This window comes from Bombus terrestris, chromosome 5, assembly GCF_910591885.1.
Source record: "Bombus terrestris chromosome 5, iyBomTerr1.2, whole genome shotgun sequence".
Taxonomy (NCBI): Eukaryota; Metazoa; Arthropoda; class Insecta; order Hymenoptera; family Apidae; genus Bombus; species Bombus terrestris.
The window spans coordinates 7,431,240-7,449,039 of record NC_063273.1 but is presented as its reverse complement, the minus strand read 5'-3'; the positions used below and the strand labels follow the sequence as shown (position 1 = coordinate 7,449,039).

Sequence of the window (17,800 nt, the reverse complement as noted above, 5' to 3'; positions counted from 1 at the left end):
GCTGTCCTTTCGCTGTCCATCGAATATCACAGCGGAACGCTGGATTCTCTGATTAATGTGGTTTTAGCTACTACTAGCATATGTTTTATGTTTAGCATACTACTTCTAGCATATGTTTTATACATTTATGTTTCTTGGCAATATCCTAACGCGAATCGAAAACCGCTCGCTAGGTTTAAAATCGTTCCAGGCGTTTTATCGATAAAAGTATGTTCGTCGTTCGTTTAATGTTAGAACGACGGTAGCCAAGTCTCTTTTACTTTACTTTGCTTCGCTTCAATCCCTGGTAATTTAGTAAACGTTGGAAATAAAAATATGAAAATTGGTGTTTAATCCCTTGCATGTTGAGGAAGGCAGGAAACGTCGGTATCGTCGGAAGGGTGGTATTTTTCAACCGGGGTAAGTCGGTTCGCTAGCAATAGGGGAACGTGTCGGAACTTTAGGGTGTATTGTTCGTGACTTGGTAGCTTGCCAGTTGCGAGTTCCTGGCCTGGTGGCCGGCACCACCGTCTCACCCTGCGATCTCCTTATTAATGAGCTCTACCCATTTTCACTGGTGATTTACCGTTTCCCTTTGTATCGTCATCCCCCTTTTCCTAGCTGCCACGATGTTCAATGCGTGTTCGCGTGGCCCGCCGCCAGTGTCATCGGACATCGAATATATTTTCTCTCGTTTGATCGTTTGTTCTATCAGACGATGCTTGTCTTCCAAATGTCCACGGATCTTCATCCTCTGTAGCTTACCGAGTTCATGTTGCGAATAAATATCTGCAAATTCGCAATCTCTTCTTTCTTATTTCTTTTTGTTTCTTTAATCGAGTTATCCCTGAACAAAATTGTATAATTAATAGAACGTGGATGCACTCGTGGAAAATTCAGAAGTACAAAACAATATACACAAAAATATATGAAGCACGCGAAAGATTTTTGTTGTTATTATTTAATTTGTATTTTAGAATTTGTCCAGGACATTTGGTAAATTTTTCTAACTTAGTTGCTAAATAACATGTGGATGGCTACTCCCAGCGGAATATCAACTTCGAGATTGACTATTTTATTTCTTTAGCGAGGTCAATGCGGTGTATATGAAAGATATGACTGTGTTCAGAGAAATAAAAATTTGCATAAATATCCGCGGTCTAATGATTGGATAAAATATAGAATTGAAATTCCAAAAGTATATATTGTAATATCGTAAACTATTACGATTAGTTTATTAATAATAAATGGATTAAACAGGAAACGATGGTTGTTTAACATAAACAACTTATTATAATTAATACAACAAGATAATTAATTAGCAATTTGTCCTTTGTCTTAGCCCCACCACGCACATGCTCAGCAACCGCTTGTTTATAATTCGCACGACACCCCCCAAGCCTCTCGACCACGATACTACAATATATATTTTAATTCAGAAAATTATTAGGAAGCTTCAGAGGAGCTACGATGAACGTTGAAAGATAAATTTATGCCGGGTAAAGAAACGTCATCGTCAACGCCAAGGACGTAATAACGATCGATCCGAATTAAGGTACAAGTTTTGGGAACACGCTGGGAGGCGCGCGAAATGGCGAGATGGCATGGACGAGGCGCTTCGTATTTCCTCCGGCAAGGAATCGTACATCGAGGCGAATTAACGCGGCGACACGTAATCATCGCTCGAATTCACATTTATCGGCGAAACGGTGCGCGTGCAATTTCCACGACGCGATGTATCCGTTTCGTTCTACCGGCAATTGCAGCGTAAAAATGAAACATTTCTCATTCGCCACGCTGCTGTTCGAACCGTTGAATAGATTTTTATTCACTTTCGAGCGTTCTCGCAATCGCCACAACCCGCCGTGCAATTATTAAAAATCAGGTCGCGGCATTGCGTAGCTTTATTTATCCGATCGCGATGAAAAAAGCGCGAGGCGAAACGGAATGATTAAAAGCAGGCAAACGTTATTCACGTGCTCGAACCCGATACACGCCATTATGTTCACCAGAACGCTGGTCATCGTTTAATCGGCTTTTTTTTAGCAAAAAGTATACATTATCCTAGATTTTACCTTCTCTTTTTCTCTATTCATTTTTCCTTTTTCCTCTCTTCCCTTTCTCTGCGTATTCCATTGATAAGCTTATCGGAGAACAAAGTAACGCGAACAAGAGTCTCGCTACTCGATGGTTTTAATCCTCTCAGCGCGTGTTTCGGTTCATTAAATTTACGGAATCGTAACTCAAAAGCCCGGAAACCCGGTCTGCAAAGGGATTGTTCGAACATTTCCCAGGAAATAATTAATACGCCAGTAGGGAGGTCGCCGCTGGATGACGTAGTGGTACAGTTTTTAATATGAAACACCGCAGGCCCTTTAAAAGCTACAATTTCTCTTCGCCAGTTAAAATACCTTTAATCTACTTCTCTTGAATAGCCTGTACCACGTGTTTACGTAGACGACTCGTAAGTCAGATATTTAGGTGTGTATTTATAGTCTACTATGTCGGTTCTAAGCAGGTAGACGAAGAGCTTATGGCTACTGTATCTTCCATCCATAATCAGATTTAATGCCACTAATTTAATACGTCTTTTGTTTTACTCGATTCCTGCAATTCCATCTTCCACCAACACAATCAAATCATACATTTTATTCGATATTACAAGCATGCCGTTTAATGTAGTACTAGATGTGTAGTACACATAATACTACGTTCGAGACCGTGGTACTATAGCTTGCATTTTATTCAACTCCCAATTTCCATTAACACAATGCAAAACTTTCGTTCGTATTACAGCCACGATCTCCGGCATAATACCGCGACTACCGTTTTATTCATCTCTCAATTTCCATTAACCCAATACCAAACTCTCTTCTACGTCACAACTTCATTACAGAAATTTATTAAAATATTATTACCTTATTACTCGTTCTAATTAATACCACATTCGTTCTCGCAAACTTCATCCACACTTGCCGATTTATACTCATCGCGATACGCTTTGTTACCTGCCAGCGGATCAACGAACTAACGACAAGCCAGTAACCATACATAAACGACACGATGATAATTCGTTTAGATTAGTTCGACAACCAGTTTGTTAATATTTTAAATAAGCATCGCAGCATGTATCTCGCGTTTCTACTGTAGCGGCACGTGAGTCAACGGAACATTTGAATCGGGAGACACTCACATTATTATGCCTTGGAATACCAACGTTGTTTTAGTTCGCTAGGTTCAAAGGTAAACGAACTCCGGACAAAATATTATTTGTAATCGTCAAGCGCAGTTACATTTGCACCTTTTATAGTAACACCTGTCGATACAGATACGATAGTCATTATAGCGAGTCATATAATAAGTTGAGTAGTACTGTACTTGTCCTTAAAGTGATTTGAATATAATTGACCATTACAATTTGATTACTCGTCTCTTTAACACCTTGACTGCCACGCCGAAATCAGACGTTTCGCTCGGGACGCCACGGAAGTATTTTTATTATTCAAAGCATATAATGGTAAGATAATAATAAATTGATGATGCAAGACAACATTCTTCCCCAATGGACCGTTTATCTTATTGGTGGTCACGGGTGACCATCGTGGCGCCTTGGTAACAGTTGATAGCGACATATTATAACAAGGTTTCGTTTATTTCAACAAACCATTCGCATTCGTTGTTTCGTCGTAAGCAAAACGTGCAGAATATGTTGTTGAAACGTGTAGAAGATATTAGTAAGCAGTATTTGCTCATTCTATATATAATAGTAAGGTATGTGCATACTTCTAACTTCAATTATATGATTATAAAGCAGCATTTACGATTATTTTCTAAGGTGTGTTTATAAGAATGTTCGTAGATTAGCTTTCAAAGATATGGATGCAAACACAGTGCACCGTTAGATACAAGATTTGTTCTCATTTTTCTTTTATTGATGTTCTAATAAAAATGTTTAATCGTTCAATGGGGCACTTTTTATTTCAAAGTATCTTCTGTTTATCGGTCATATTCGAAATGCCCTAACTGTCAATTTTCATTCAATTTTTACAATTGCAAGAAGTTCAAACGCTCCGGGCACCAATGACCAACGTGGCAGTCAAAGTGTTAATAATCCAACCAACACGTTTAATAATAATATGCACCTCACTACAAAAGTTCCTTTCCAATTTATCCATCGAGAAGATTTATGCGTCGTCGTTCGCCTCGATGTTTTACGCAAACGTATAAAACGCAACGAGCACAGCAAAGTCCGGATCCTGCGGACGACGATATTCGATCCGGCGAATAATAGCGACACGAGGTGGAATTGTCTGGCGACTGGAACACGAGTTTAATCGCGCCTCACCGGTCGGATAATTAATTCCCTCTCGTCGTGTCTCACTCTCTTGTTCTTCTTCGCCGTATCCCCGATCGTTCTTCACCTATCACGCTGGCCATTGCTAATTAATCGATTTCTCGTTATGGAGCTCGCGGAAATTAATCCGTCGCCTTTGTTGGCTGCGCTACGCGCAGCGGGACAAAACGATCATCTCGCCGCGGGTTTCTTCCAGTCTAACGGGACACGATGATGCGATCCGACAGCCTCTCGCTTTATTGTCCGCGGGAACGTCTTAAACACGCTATCTTCCGTGAGAACTCTGACCTACCTATTTTTAGACTGCATTAAATTCTGCATAATTTATGACTGCTATTTTCTGTTACGATATACCGACAAGCAACCTTCCCGCATTTTCGTGCTTTTATCTAATCCACAATTGTTACGAGTAATATCGCGCATATACGTACACCAAACGTTTCCTACGTCTCTGTACCAAATCGTACCGAATGCAATTGAAATTCAAGAAAAAGATCGGACTAGAATTTTATTAACTCGGGAAGCGCTTTCCAAATAAAAGCTCGAGTTCTCAATAGGAAAATCTGCGTTATCGAACGTCGAAACACTTACGGGCAAATCAGACAGAGGTATCTTTCAAAATTCCCCGGTCAGATAAGAAATTTATTTACCAAATGTCCAGCTGGACAAATTGTAAAGTACAAATTAAATAATAAAAAACAGGAAAACGAAGAGAAAGAAGGAAAGAAAAATCGGACGAAAGGTACGATTCGCTAATACGCGTGTTCGTGAAAATAAAGAAAGTAGAAAAACGGACGGCTGAGGAAGAAAGAAATGGAAGCTAAAACCCGAGGAGAAAAAATGGCTCGCATTGCAGGCTGCGTTCCTCGTCGACTGCCGGCCCGTGTATCTGACACGTGTTTTAACGCGTATCGTTCGACGAGGCTCGTGGCATCTGGGTCACGCTCACCCCAAAGCGTTTTCCAAAGTCCTTCGCGCTCTGCACTGCGGCGTTTTTACGGCCACTGCGGCGCACGGTCGCCAGGATCGCGACGTCGGCCGCTCGTTGGAAAGCCGGCTGCACGGACAACAGAGGTTAGGGAAGAAGATGGAAGGTCACGGAAGGGTAAAAGAGGGTTGATATCGAGGGGTGGAAAAGTGTAAAACAAACCGTCGTTGGAACACTCGCTTTCTCTCGTACTCGCGGTGAAAAGCTGGAAATTTCTGTCGAGAGTCAGCGAAACAAAAGGATCGCGGAGATGAAAGGGTGGTTCGTCCGGGTAATTTATAGCGTTTTCAGGAGTGGAGCAACGGTACACGGGTATTGAACAGTTTTAAGGATAATGGCGGAATATGTTTCCGCCGCGTTCGTTGCTGTACGTCGAATATTTGTATCGTCGACGACCGTAAAAATATTTTCAAAGTATTTGCATAGTAGAATCGTTTGTGCGAAACATTCTCGGGACATTCGTCAACGATAAAAGAAGAATCATCTTGTCCATCTACGTGTGCCCTTGTTTCAAGTCGTATCGTATACACAATTTTAGTTAAAATTCGTATTTTCTTAATGAAACTTTTCAGGCGGAATATTGTTTCATCTATTTTTATAAAATTGCTACCTATGCAGCTCTATATATATATATATATACCTAGCCGTATTAGGAGATAGATTTACAGCATAGATAGCCGTAGCGAAGGAACGGAAGATCTACGATAGAAAACAGAGCCGAAACGAGCTAATTCTTGTTCAGTCGTGCGTCGAAAACGTCGGTCGACTTTCCTGCGAAACCCATTTCGGATACCTGACGGACAAGTTATCGAGAAAAATGTTCCATCACGACCGAGTCGTTCGAACTTTCCACCTCTACGTGCGGGAAAGAAAAGGAAGACTCAGCAGCTTGCTTAGTTCTCCGCATTTGGGAATATTTGTGACGCGGCGAAGCCGAGTTCCAAGGTTAATATCACCGAAGAAACGCTTGCTGGTGATTTATATTTAAGAGAACTGAGCGGAAAATCGCGCAGTCAGGACAGCTCGTGCTTCCAGCACGGTGGCCATGTACTTTTTACATTCCTCCGCGCGAGTGATAACGATTTCTTCGGTGGCGGTCTTATCGTCGCCACAACGTCGACACGAGGGGACGAGAGGCGGTGAAAAACGAGGCAATGCGGCTCAGAGGAGTCCCTTACACCGATACCAGAGGCCACAGGAACGTAGACACTTAGAACGAGCAACGACGGAGGAAAAAAAAGCTGCGAGAGCTTAGGGCAAAGTGGAACGACGATGAACGATCGGGACGACAGAGAATGGAGGAAACTGAAAGGATGAAAGAGCGAAATGGAAGGGTTAGACGAGCTTAGAGGGGACACAGCGTTTGCTTTGTGCGATACTTTGCCTTGTTCTGCCCTTTTTGCGCGGGTTAAACGTGACTGCTGCTTCGTCCCCCAAGAAGGGACGGAAATAGCGGTAGAAATCGTAGCACGGAAACGGAAGAACAGACAGAGAGATCACGCAACGATACCAAGAGACAAAAAGGCCAGGGGGAGAGTTGCAAAAACCAATAATTAATTCGGTCATGCGGTGCTGCCCCATTCCTCTAACTGTACCACCCTTTCATCCTCTCTTCTCTTTGTTCGTTCTTAGTGCTCTGCCTCTGTTCGTTTAAAACCGAGCAAATCGTCGGCGTTCCCCCGCAACTCGATTGAAACGTCCAGTCGTCTATTCCGATTGGAATTCGAAAGAGTTTGCCGGCTGGTCCTCCATTAGGTCGCTCTAGAGGACGGCGTCGAATTATCGCTGGACGCGTGTTCGCCGATCGATTTTTTTATGGGGATTTGGACGTTCTATCGCGTACACCGTTGCCCGGCTTTGTCCGCGAATCCTCTTTGATCCTCCGGTTCAATTCTGGCTTCGACGGTCATTTTTATTCAACGCCTCTCCCTCTTTACTCGCTGAAAGTCCGCCCCATTCGAGGAATCGCTCGCGACGAAACACACGGCGCCGATCACCGATCCGCCATGCATATGCACGAGCTCCGATCGTTTAGGCTGCAGCAGCCTATCATCGAACATCGAAACGCGCTTAATTGTTTCTGGGTAATTCTCGTCCTTGCAAGTAGATGCTGTGTTATCCGTGTGTGTGTGTGTGTGTTGGAATTGGGACACCAGGGGCTGCAACTTCAAAGGGTTTTTATATCGTGTTTGACATACTTCAGGATTCGGGAACTCAGCAAATTTCTTGGATACACGTACCTATTTCTATACTCTTTTCCGTGTAGCCTAAACCTTGTCGTAGATGCGGAATATCGAAAGCTTTGCTTTTCAACGTCGATAATATGATACGCTAATCTTCAACTTAATCCAACTAATTAGCTGGTCGTAAGTTTGGGATCGAGGCGAGCCATCTCGTTAAGAATTAATCCGTTCGATAATCTTTCTTTCCCGCGTATCGTAAGCTTCAAACACGTAATTCACGAACAACGTAGAACGTGCGATCTATCGATCTGAAATCTTGAAATTGTGCACCGAGTTTAGCGCGATCGTAACATCTGTCACGAAGTTCGAGAACCATCGTTAAAAGCTGGCCCGCTGCTTGTCCGTTCCGGATGAAACTGAAACCTCGTCGCGAAAGCAGATCCACGCGACGTCCACGACACATTCGTTGTCCCACAGGCCAGGATATTAGACGCGTCCCACCAGGAGAAACGAAAGTGGACGTGCAATTCCAGAGAGATTCCGGTCGTAAAACGGGGACCGATCGATGGACGAAGGTCGAGTGACCCGAATAACCCGCCGATTGAATTTCAGCGCGATTATTTATTTAGGTGAGTTTCTCATCGGGTAGCGAGCAATCTCGAGGCGTCTCGATAGCAGCAAGATGAAGACAGAGGCCGGAGAAAGGCTGAAGAGAGAACGGGGAAACGATCCCGCGGAGATACGGCCGGGCAATGATCGATTTTAATTTCCGTTCCGCCCAAGGGAAAATAAATTGAAATTGTCTGTAGCGGGACCTTCGTAGCGACCCTATACGACGCTCTATATACACCAAGCGATACACGTTCTGCAGTCATTACGCGTTTACATCTTTTTTCTTAATTTTTCTCTTTCATCTTTCCACCGTGATAGCTAGTTAAAGTTATGTTCTTCGTCGTGTCGTATTTTCCTTCTTCGTTCGTTTATTCTGAGATCTTCGTACCAGCGATAAGCAAAAAGATATTCATGAAACAAGTTACTTAAACGATAATATGAGCCATAGGAAGAATATTCCCAGGAACAATAAATTGCCGCATCGTTATCACAATGGCCTTTTTTGTAGATTCTAAATAAGTTATGCACAGGGTAGGAGATTATTCGTCTGCTTTTCGAAGAATCGAACGTGAATCGTGGAGCTAGATAAATGTTAAGAAGACGCAGAGAAAGAATTATTTAACTAGGCTAAATCACCTCTCTACAAGCCAATCCAAGTCTAATCGAACCAACGAAATTTGGAAATTTTTACGGAACAAGGTTAACGATTTATAGTTCGATACTTTGCTCTTCCGATTTTTATTATCGGACGGGTAGCTTGATTTCTGCGAAACTAAAGCTATTTCAGCAACAGTTGCGTATCTACGATCGCGGTTACGACGGGCAATGGATATCTCGCGCGCTAATTCGCCACTTATCAGCCATAATTCCACGATGACGCGGTGCCGGCAAAATGTTTACGATCTTTTACGTTCTGTCGATAACAACCGAATCGTGTTTGCGGATTCGAGTAACAGATACCAGTTAAACAGGCGATATATCAACGGGATGGTGTGCACGTTGGTTTTACTGTGGCCGACGATGGCCAGGCAACGCAATCATCGGCGGATGAGTCAGTGAGTGGGGAAATTTTCAAGCGACATCGCGACACCGCCAACTCCATTTTCCCTCGGGGCGTAAATTTCGTTTCGGCCAGGAAATAGCTTGACACTGAGCGATTTAGAAATAAATGAAGTCGCGAAAAAGGTTAAACCCTGCGGTGCTCGTTCGAAATAGAAATTGTTATTGGAAGAAAGTCGTTGCCAGCATCCTATTGCCATTCGCGCTGGTATTAGTACAACTAACAGCATTCTAATATTATCCCTATCGAATGGAGTTCGGCTTTTGTGCGAAAAATCGATTGGATTCCTCCGCTTACGACTTCCTGCTTTCTAGGAATGTGCAGGAAAATTACCAACGCGCTTCCATTTCTGCCATTAAAAAGTTAATTAGAATTTGGTGCAGCTACGATTACCGTAGCATGTACTCGTAACGTATATCTTGTACGTAAGCGTTTCAGAATACGCTTCCACCTGTTGTTGTAGGAATACGAGCTTTAAAATATTTCCTTCCTGGTATCACCGATTTATGGTTTCCTCTATTTTGCATTTTTCTTCTTTTTTTTTTTTTTGAGAGCGCAATATTGCAATTTTCTAAAAACGATCTGCATATTCGTTATAGCGAGAATAAAAAATAATAAATGGTAAGTCGAGCGCTGCATATTCTCATATTTCATCCGATGAAAATGAACATCAACTTCAGCGAAATTATGTGCGTGGCTCTAGCGCGTAATCGCAGGAATCGAAAAATTCGCAGCTCTCGCAAGCGACTGGTTTTTGAAACACTGTTATCAATATCGTGCCTCACACAGGAAGCCTTCGAGTTTAGAAAGCGTTAGAAAGGCTTCTTACGAAAAATGGTCCACGAGCGTAGAAACGCGCGTTACCATCTACTTTGCATTCTGGAGAAATAATCGTAACGAAATAACAAAGAAGCGGACCAGTTTGCACGGTAGAATGGCTGGAAGCGTTTCAGCGGTGCTTAAACAAGGAAATCTTGTTTTGCAACCGCATACATCTGCGGGGAGTTGCCAACGAGCCAACAGGACCGCGTTCTGAAGGAGCTTGTTGACAGACACACCCAGCCCGCTATATTCGCAAGTTCAAAGCCTATCGTACTAGATTCGAGGTTCCGTGTGAAATATTTGCGGTGTAAGTGCACGACCGGACTCCACCTCGATGCATTCGTTCGTTTGCTCGTGCAAACACGACCAGCACGTGACACCAGCTTACACTTGTCGCGTTGAACACAATCGATCCATCGAATCTGTCCGTGTAAATTACGAAATTCCAAAGCGTTCAGCCTCTTCTCATGCACGTACGCTCTTTTCGTATACCTGTCGCATTCCTCTTTCCTCTAATAGATTATCTGCTTGAATCAAAGGTTAATCGACGTCGTGCATACTTTATATTCGTGAACATACACTTAAGCATCGCGAAATGCGCCATTCATTACGCAAAGGGCGAAGCTACCGAGTCTGATCGGTCTAAAAGTCCCACTAATGAAAGCTCTTGCATCCTCCACGCCTTTGTATTTCATTCTGTTACGAAGATTAGCTGAGCAAAATATGGCAACTATTGGGTTGGCAACTAAGTGATAGTGGTAATTTTGGAGAGGTTTGAAACCGATTATTTCTGATGCAAAAGTATCTTTCAAGAGAATCAACCAACCAAATGTAACGTAAATACAGTTTTGGCGATATGCAATCGATCGACGAGATATCGGATTTTAAAACGACAGGTACAACTCGTCGTATCTTTGCTCCGTCTTCTCCGCGGTCTTCGTACGTCTGTCAATTTAATAGTTGAAATATTTTCGACCATTCGCGGAGAGATCTCAAGGAGCGCGTCAACAGGAGTCGTAAATTCCCGCTACGATATACAATCGACGCTACGAAACTGATCGATCTCCTATTTCGTTTATGATGATAGAGGTAGTCGAATGGTTTATAACGCTGAGGTAACAGGTTATGATGCGTTCTTTATTCCAACAACAATTGTAGACAAGATGATTACGTTGCGTATATACGCGTCGGAGATGAAAGAACATCGGAGCTTTTCTTTTGGAATTTTTGGAAAGATCTCCAATATTTTAGTCTAGACTTTTCATTATAGCTGTACCTAAATAATAAAACTTAGAAATAGCTGTTTATGATTTAATTCGATTATGTGTGCCATGATTTATGACAATGGGCATGGGCTCGAAGTGACACAACGTGTCGCTGAACGTGGCCACGGTCACGGCATGGACGTTTTTACCTAACAGAGGTATGGAGTAATTGTATAGCTCTCCTTAAAAATATAGTTGATCCGAGGTGTACAGAGAGGTACGGAGAAGAGTATATAAGTGCAGTTCCACTTGGACTGGGAGTTCAGTTGAGTTCTACTTGTACTGTGGACAAGTAAGTTGAGTTACACTTGAATTGTGGACCAGTAAATTCAGTTCGACTTGGACTTTGGAAAAAACGCATTTGCTATCCCGTGGACCATGGATTCGTTTGTTGTTTCCTGGATTTGTAAATATCTTCTCTATTGCAATGTCTAATCCAAAGGAAGATTCGTTACACGCCCTTAACCCTAATGATAACTCGACATATATATCAAAAGTAGATATAGTTAATGAATATTACGAATATTATGATATATAATGAATGTTGACTGAGATAAAGTAGTGAACCCAGTGCAAAGATATTGACTGATCTGTAGTCGTAGATCCAGTAAAGCAAGCTGTCGCAGAGGAAAACTCTTGCCGGGTGTTGGTCGCTCCACCACCGGTCGCTTATAGAAAAGACCCCGGGAAACATGGGAAACCCACGTTTCCTCACTTTTTATGGAGCAATAACCATAAGGAACATCTTGACTCTAAGATGTTTTGTACCGCTTAAATCAAATCGAAATGCCTAGTTTTACGACAATTCCTTACGATTATTGCGGTCCAACTAATTACAATGACGTAGCTAGTGGCCGCCTCGACCGAGGGATGGTTTCCCGCCTACGCAAAGAGTTACCGGACGAAGGAAAATACGTTTAAAAAGAGAAGACAGAAGTTGTTTCGCGGGAGATTCAACGTTAAGAGACCGCTCTCACTCTCACGGTGGATAAGTTTCAAGGTAGATAAAGTCTGGGGCTACGGGAAATTGTTCCATAAATCACGCGTTACGTTCTCGGCCTAACCCCGTTCCTCCTGCTGTGTAGACCTCGTTACTTTGGCGACGCATCCTCGCTACTCGCACAACCGTCGGCCTCCTTTTCTCCTCGGCGAACCTTTCAAAGGACTCTTATTCCCCGTCGAATGGAGATGATAACGACCTCCGTGGACAATGAGCGAAGAGGCCTGGTACAATACGCGAACCCGCGACCCGCGAACAGCCGAGATTGGAAAAATCATCGGATCGGCTGCCATTGTGGTCCTCGTCGATTGAATACTTTATCACGGCAACCAGCAGTATTTAGAACAACGAATCAAAGGATCGATATCGTGATTTAAATTGATCGAACCTCGCGATCCTCGTTTAAATTGGAATTTCTCGTTAATTCTATCGGCGTTTACTTGTTCCTTCGTCTTACTTTTTTCTTTCCTTTCTTTTCTTTTTCTTTCGTCCTCTGAGAAGATCGTTTTATAAAAAGACGTGGCCCGATAAAGGTGGAGAAAATTTTTGGACAAAGGATTGCAGTACGGTGATTATCGAGCGAATCGTGGATTAGTTCTGTTTGAACGATCCACTCGTTTCCGACGTGGAAATTCGAAGCTCGCAGACCCGGGAAACCGCTGTGGATACACCCAGAATTTATCGGATTTTACGTTTTCCATCGAACTCGTTTTTGCTTTCTATTATTTCCCAGCGTGCAGCTCTTCCGATGTTTACCCCGCCACGAGCGTTCGTTAGTATTTTGTTCTTTGCTGCTTTTCATCGAGCGAATGATAAAAAGAAAAAGGAGAAACTAGGGAGAATACAAGCTCGGTTTAAACGAGTCGATCAAAGAGTGGTGCGCTCGTCAAGAAGCAACTCGGCTTCTTCTTGCTCTCTTAACAAAATGGAGTAACGAGAGCTCAGGAAAGGTAATCTGGACATTGTCTGGATTTAATTGGACCCGAAACGATTTCAGAACTTCCTTGTTCTCGCCTCGTCGCGAAAACGCGATAACGACCAGCCGCCTCTCTAACGTTCTCCTTTAATCTAATTGATCCTCCTGCAAAAGTTTGATCGAGTCTACGGGACGATTTCCCACACTCCAGTCTTGTTCTTTTTATATTATTTTTGAAAAATGTTACGTCTCTGTTGCACAGGAATTCTACAGAATGATGGAAACGAGGGTCTAAGACATCTAGCGAGGTTATAAAACGTTTAATCGATATAGACTCTAAGAAAGGAGAAATCGTCAATTTTATGTGAAAAGTATAATAAGATTTATAATAAATAGAGAATAAATAGAGAAATATAATAAATAGAGAGCTGATCTATATTTGTGAGCCGTAGATCGACGTAATTTTGGATATTCCTTCCGTGTCTCGTATTACATGACACGCGTTTTCCACTCGTTGCTTCAAGTCCGGCACGTTATTTATAGCCGATGAATAAAGCAAAGTGTAGGGTCGTCAGGTAATGGTGGAAATTTTGCCAGATGTCCTCGTTCTGTCAACATCTTATAATGAAATTAAACGTTACGCGTTAATTGAGAAACATGGTACAATTTTCGATACGACAATTCGAGCGAACGATCTCTCAGAATCCATCGTGATTACACGTTTTTCGTTGTTTTCGATGAATAGCAGCGCCAGGAAGTTGCGAATGCTGTTTCTGCTCGTCTTACTCAATGTCTGCATAACTTTGTTAATAAAAAGGATAAAAAGGATTCTTCATCAAAGATTCATCAATCAAAGCGCAAAAGCAGATATTAAAAATCCACGCTCTGCTCGATACCGGGCGCTAAATAAAAAGATGATTCGAAAATAGCGTTAAAGACGATCTTTGAAGTCACCGATCCGCCCTGGCTGCTAATCAACCCAGTTATGTCACAGACAATCGCCGGCCGTAAATCAAAATTCCATCGACTGCAATTAACGCGCAACATAGTCGCACTTTCTCCCCTTTCGATCGGTGGAAAATATCGCCACGTGTATGCCAGTTCGTCGTGTCGTCGTTATCAGTCATAAAGTGGACACTTTCACCGGTGTCACCGTGATTATCCGGTCGAATTTGTCGGGCGACGAGCTCGCCGTAGATGGACAAATACTCGTCGATAACCGTCGGACCAAGAGATCGCGGCTACTACTTTCACTCTTTATCGCGAATCACGCTGCTTGTTTATCTTAATTAGAAACGATATTCTGTATCGCTTTTCTTTCAATTACAAAACGCCGCGATAACCGCTGACGCATAATTCAATCAGGCCATAAGAGGATAAAGAAAATCGTTTCCGCGAACGTGTTTCTCGCGCTTTAATTCGTTGCCTGATTTTTCCTCCTTTCGCGTCGTGTAAACGCGTACCGTGACGAGCTTTCAGCAGGAAATTCTAATGTTCCTTTTTACTGTTCGATCGTTTCGATTGGAACTGACAGTTACGTAAAAGTAAAACGAATAAATATAGAATGGCAGGTAGCCGAGTAACGGTATGGCTAGCGTGGCAGTACGTGAACATTGAGTATCCAGTCTAAATTAATAAACAAAGTGTCAACGCACTACTCTGGCTGTTAAATACCGTGGAACTAGAATGACTACATTCTGTAAGGAAACTGTAATTTTATCGAGCGATTCGAAAGCAGATAATTATTGATCTTAGACCTCCGCTCATCGAACGCTCATTTTAACTAGATCGCAAGTATATTTTATTTCATGATACACACGATATAAGTTGATTTGTCCTAATCATGTCACGTATCAAAGCACGAGAATTAATATGCCAACTCGTAGCTCCGCCTCGATTAAGCACTCTTTGATCGATAACCGCATTCCAGTATCGCAACACAATCCATTGCATTCATCAAGTAAGCCTTAGACTTTCCATGTCAAGAGATCATTAAAAAATGCAAATAACAATGCTACGGTCTCTTACAACTAGAAACAGGCAAAGCAAAAATAAGCGAAAAATTGCGATACTCCAAGGTACCGTTCCGAGGATAAAAGATCTAATGTAATATCGTAAATTCTATAACCAACAAAGTTTCTCTTTATCTTCGTAGTTTCAGAAGCCGCAATCCTCAAAGAAATCGAGTTTCCATCCTACAAAATTTTACATGAGAGACCAACGTCTTTTCGTAGATTATTCCTCGCTAGATGCAACTCACGAATGGAATAAATGTAAGGGAAAAAATTAATTAACAGCGCGCCTAGTCGGTTGCCAAATACGTTATTGGCAAGCTGGCCACTTTCCCATTCTCGCCGCCATGATGGTACCGGAGGTTGCAGAGAACAGGAAGAAAATTATGAACACAACCGTGGCACGTAGAAAACGTGGCAAACTTCTAGTCGTTCCTCCGGTTTGGATCCAGCTGTTCGCCGTGTTCCTTTCCGGCGTCGTTCGAACGTTAACGGGAGCAACCCTCTCGACGTCCTGACCCAGCTGCGCTGGATCTTGGCACCCTGGCCAATCCCTCGTTTCCTTTTTTTCCTCTCGCTCGATGACCCTCTAGGCCTATTATCGACAGATTGTTAAGGCGGGATTACGTCGACAGGTTCGCCTCGTCTCGCGTTTTCTTTCTCTCGAAAGCTGAAGAGAGAGAAAGAGAGAGAGAGAGGTTCGCGTTTAAAGCGTCACGTACCCGCGCGACGTCGTGCATAAGAAGCTAAATTTACGAAGCGTGCCCTAAATTTCGCTCGAACGTCGCAGATCGAGATTTATCTTGGGGAAATCTGGGGAAATTCTACGCGAATTTCAGAAATCTGACTGGTCATTTGATCTTTTATTTTTGCTCAGATTTTCAACGATAGCTTCCTTGGTGTTTCATAGGATCAGCGAACGATATGATCAGCGTATCTAACGAGAAACTAGGTAATCTCGCTTCAAGGAGATTTCATTTTTCTTGCATTTGTAGATCACCAGGGTAACTCATTGGTCCCGTTGCACGTATTCACCGTGTTCCGCAACACTGACCTAGTCCAATCTTGGCACATTGACCAATCACGTCAGCGATTTCGTGCTACACGAAACTCGTGTTTGCGGTTTTCCCTGACGATTCGACGTCGATACCTCCGGAATTTTAGATTCTGAGAGAGGTGGTCGTGCCTGGCCATCGACGAACGCTCGATTTTCTGCGTTGCGAATAGTCGCCGAGGATCCCACGGGCTCCTTTTTGTTAGAACGAAAATTTCATCGGTCGATGAAAGGGAGCGAAGCTGTAAGATTCATCAACAGTTTGAAGTTAACGTGTGTGATATCGAAGCAAACAATTCGAAACGTCATACGAATACAACGTGCAATTGAAATCACTCAGACAACAGGTTCACGGACGTTTCAAGCTGTTTCAATTGAAAGCGTTCGAGTTAAGCAACTTGTACGACCACAACCTTGAATTCAAGTTACTTGAAGCGAAACGACTTGACCGACCGAACCAGACTCTTCGAACTTGTACGATGCCAACTGGAAATTGTGTGTTTCGGTTTCCCGCGACTTAATTTTTAACAGTTGCAAATTAAAAGGGGAACTAACAAGATTCTTCTGAAACTCGAATTTAACGAAAGATTTCTCCAGCCTATTCGAGGGACTTGCATAGAACGCGTACAATTTCAGAAACTGCTATATCGATGCTCTGTCGCTACTCGACGCTCTTTTTATTTTATTTAATTTATAACTTCGATATATCTTTCCTGCTGATTATACGACGCAGAAATCAGTATTTCACAGAGAATATAACGAAAGTATAGGAAGAAATAGTTAGGAGCATCGTGGTTACGACAACGCAGATTCACCCTGTCACGATCTTGCACGTAACGGCATTAAATTTTATAAGATACGAAGTCCTATAACCAAGCGCTACATTTAGAGCAGTAATATGCATAAACGGATTGTCCCACAAACTTGTAAGGGTTAAGTTTACCATGACGGCTGATTAACCGAGAGCAGAATAGCAGGCGTTAAAAGTCCGCGTCGCTGGACTCTGTCCAGTCATCTCGTTAGGCCAGCAAGTTTATGATTATCGTAACTTGCGACCGCCTGCTTAATGCATCTGCTAATTGGCCACCGCAGGGACTCTATTTCATTTATACATGAACACATACATATAGAATTGCGGAAGTATTTCATTTTCGAGGGATAAGCGTCGTTGCTTTAATTAAAGGGACAATCCGATCTCCCCTGTGATCCACGAATTTCCATATCATCTTGTTGCCATTTTAGCAAACAGAAAGAATCTGTAAGAAAATTCAACATGACATTCAAGCGACGAATCGTGCATACTAATAAGAGCGTTTTTTCGCCTCTGTGAGATTAAATATTCTTCGTCGATGGAAAACTACGAGAAAGGACCAACGAATCGATGAAAAAGCAGCGTAAAGAAGTCGTAAAATATTCGAAGACCGCAACACGTTTATCTGTCCCAAGTTATAGCTCGCGATAGTACATCGCAAACTAATTACACGTAGTATTATCGTCACGTGTAACTCGTCCTCGTCCCGTCAAACCTACAAGATACTCTAGTCACGTTACAAGT

At 42.6% G+C, this 17,800-nt stretch overlaps 2 protein-coding genes across 5 annotated transcripts in view; one reads left to right on the top strand and one right to left on the bottom strand.

Moving 5' to 3' along the window:
- LOC100644602 (mediator of RNA polymerase II transcription subunit 20) overlaps positions 1-17,800 on the top strand; it is a 154,357-nt gene that overhangs the window by 94,361 nt on the left and 42,196 nt on the right. The window lies entirely within an intron of this gene.
- The window catches only part of LOC100642244 (facilitated trehalose transporter Tret1-2 homolog), a 120,795-nt gene that overhangs the window by 76,719 nt on the left and 26,276 nt on the right, over positions 1-17,800 (bottom strand). The gene's annotated exons all lie outside the window — the stretch shown is intronic.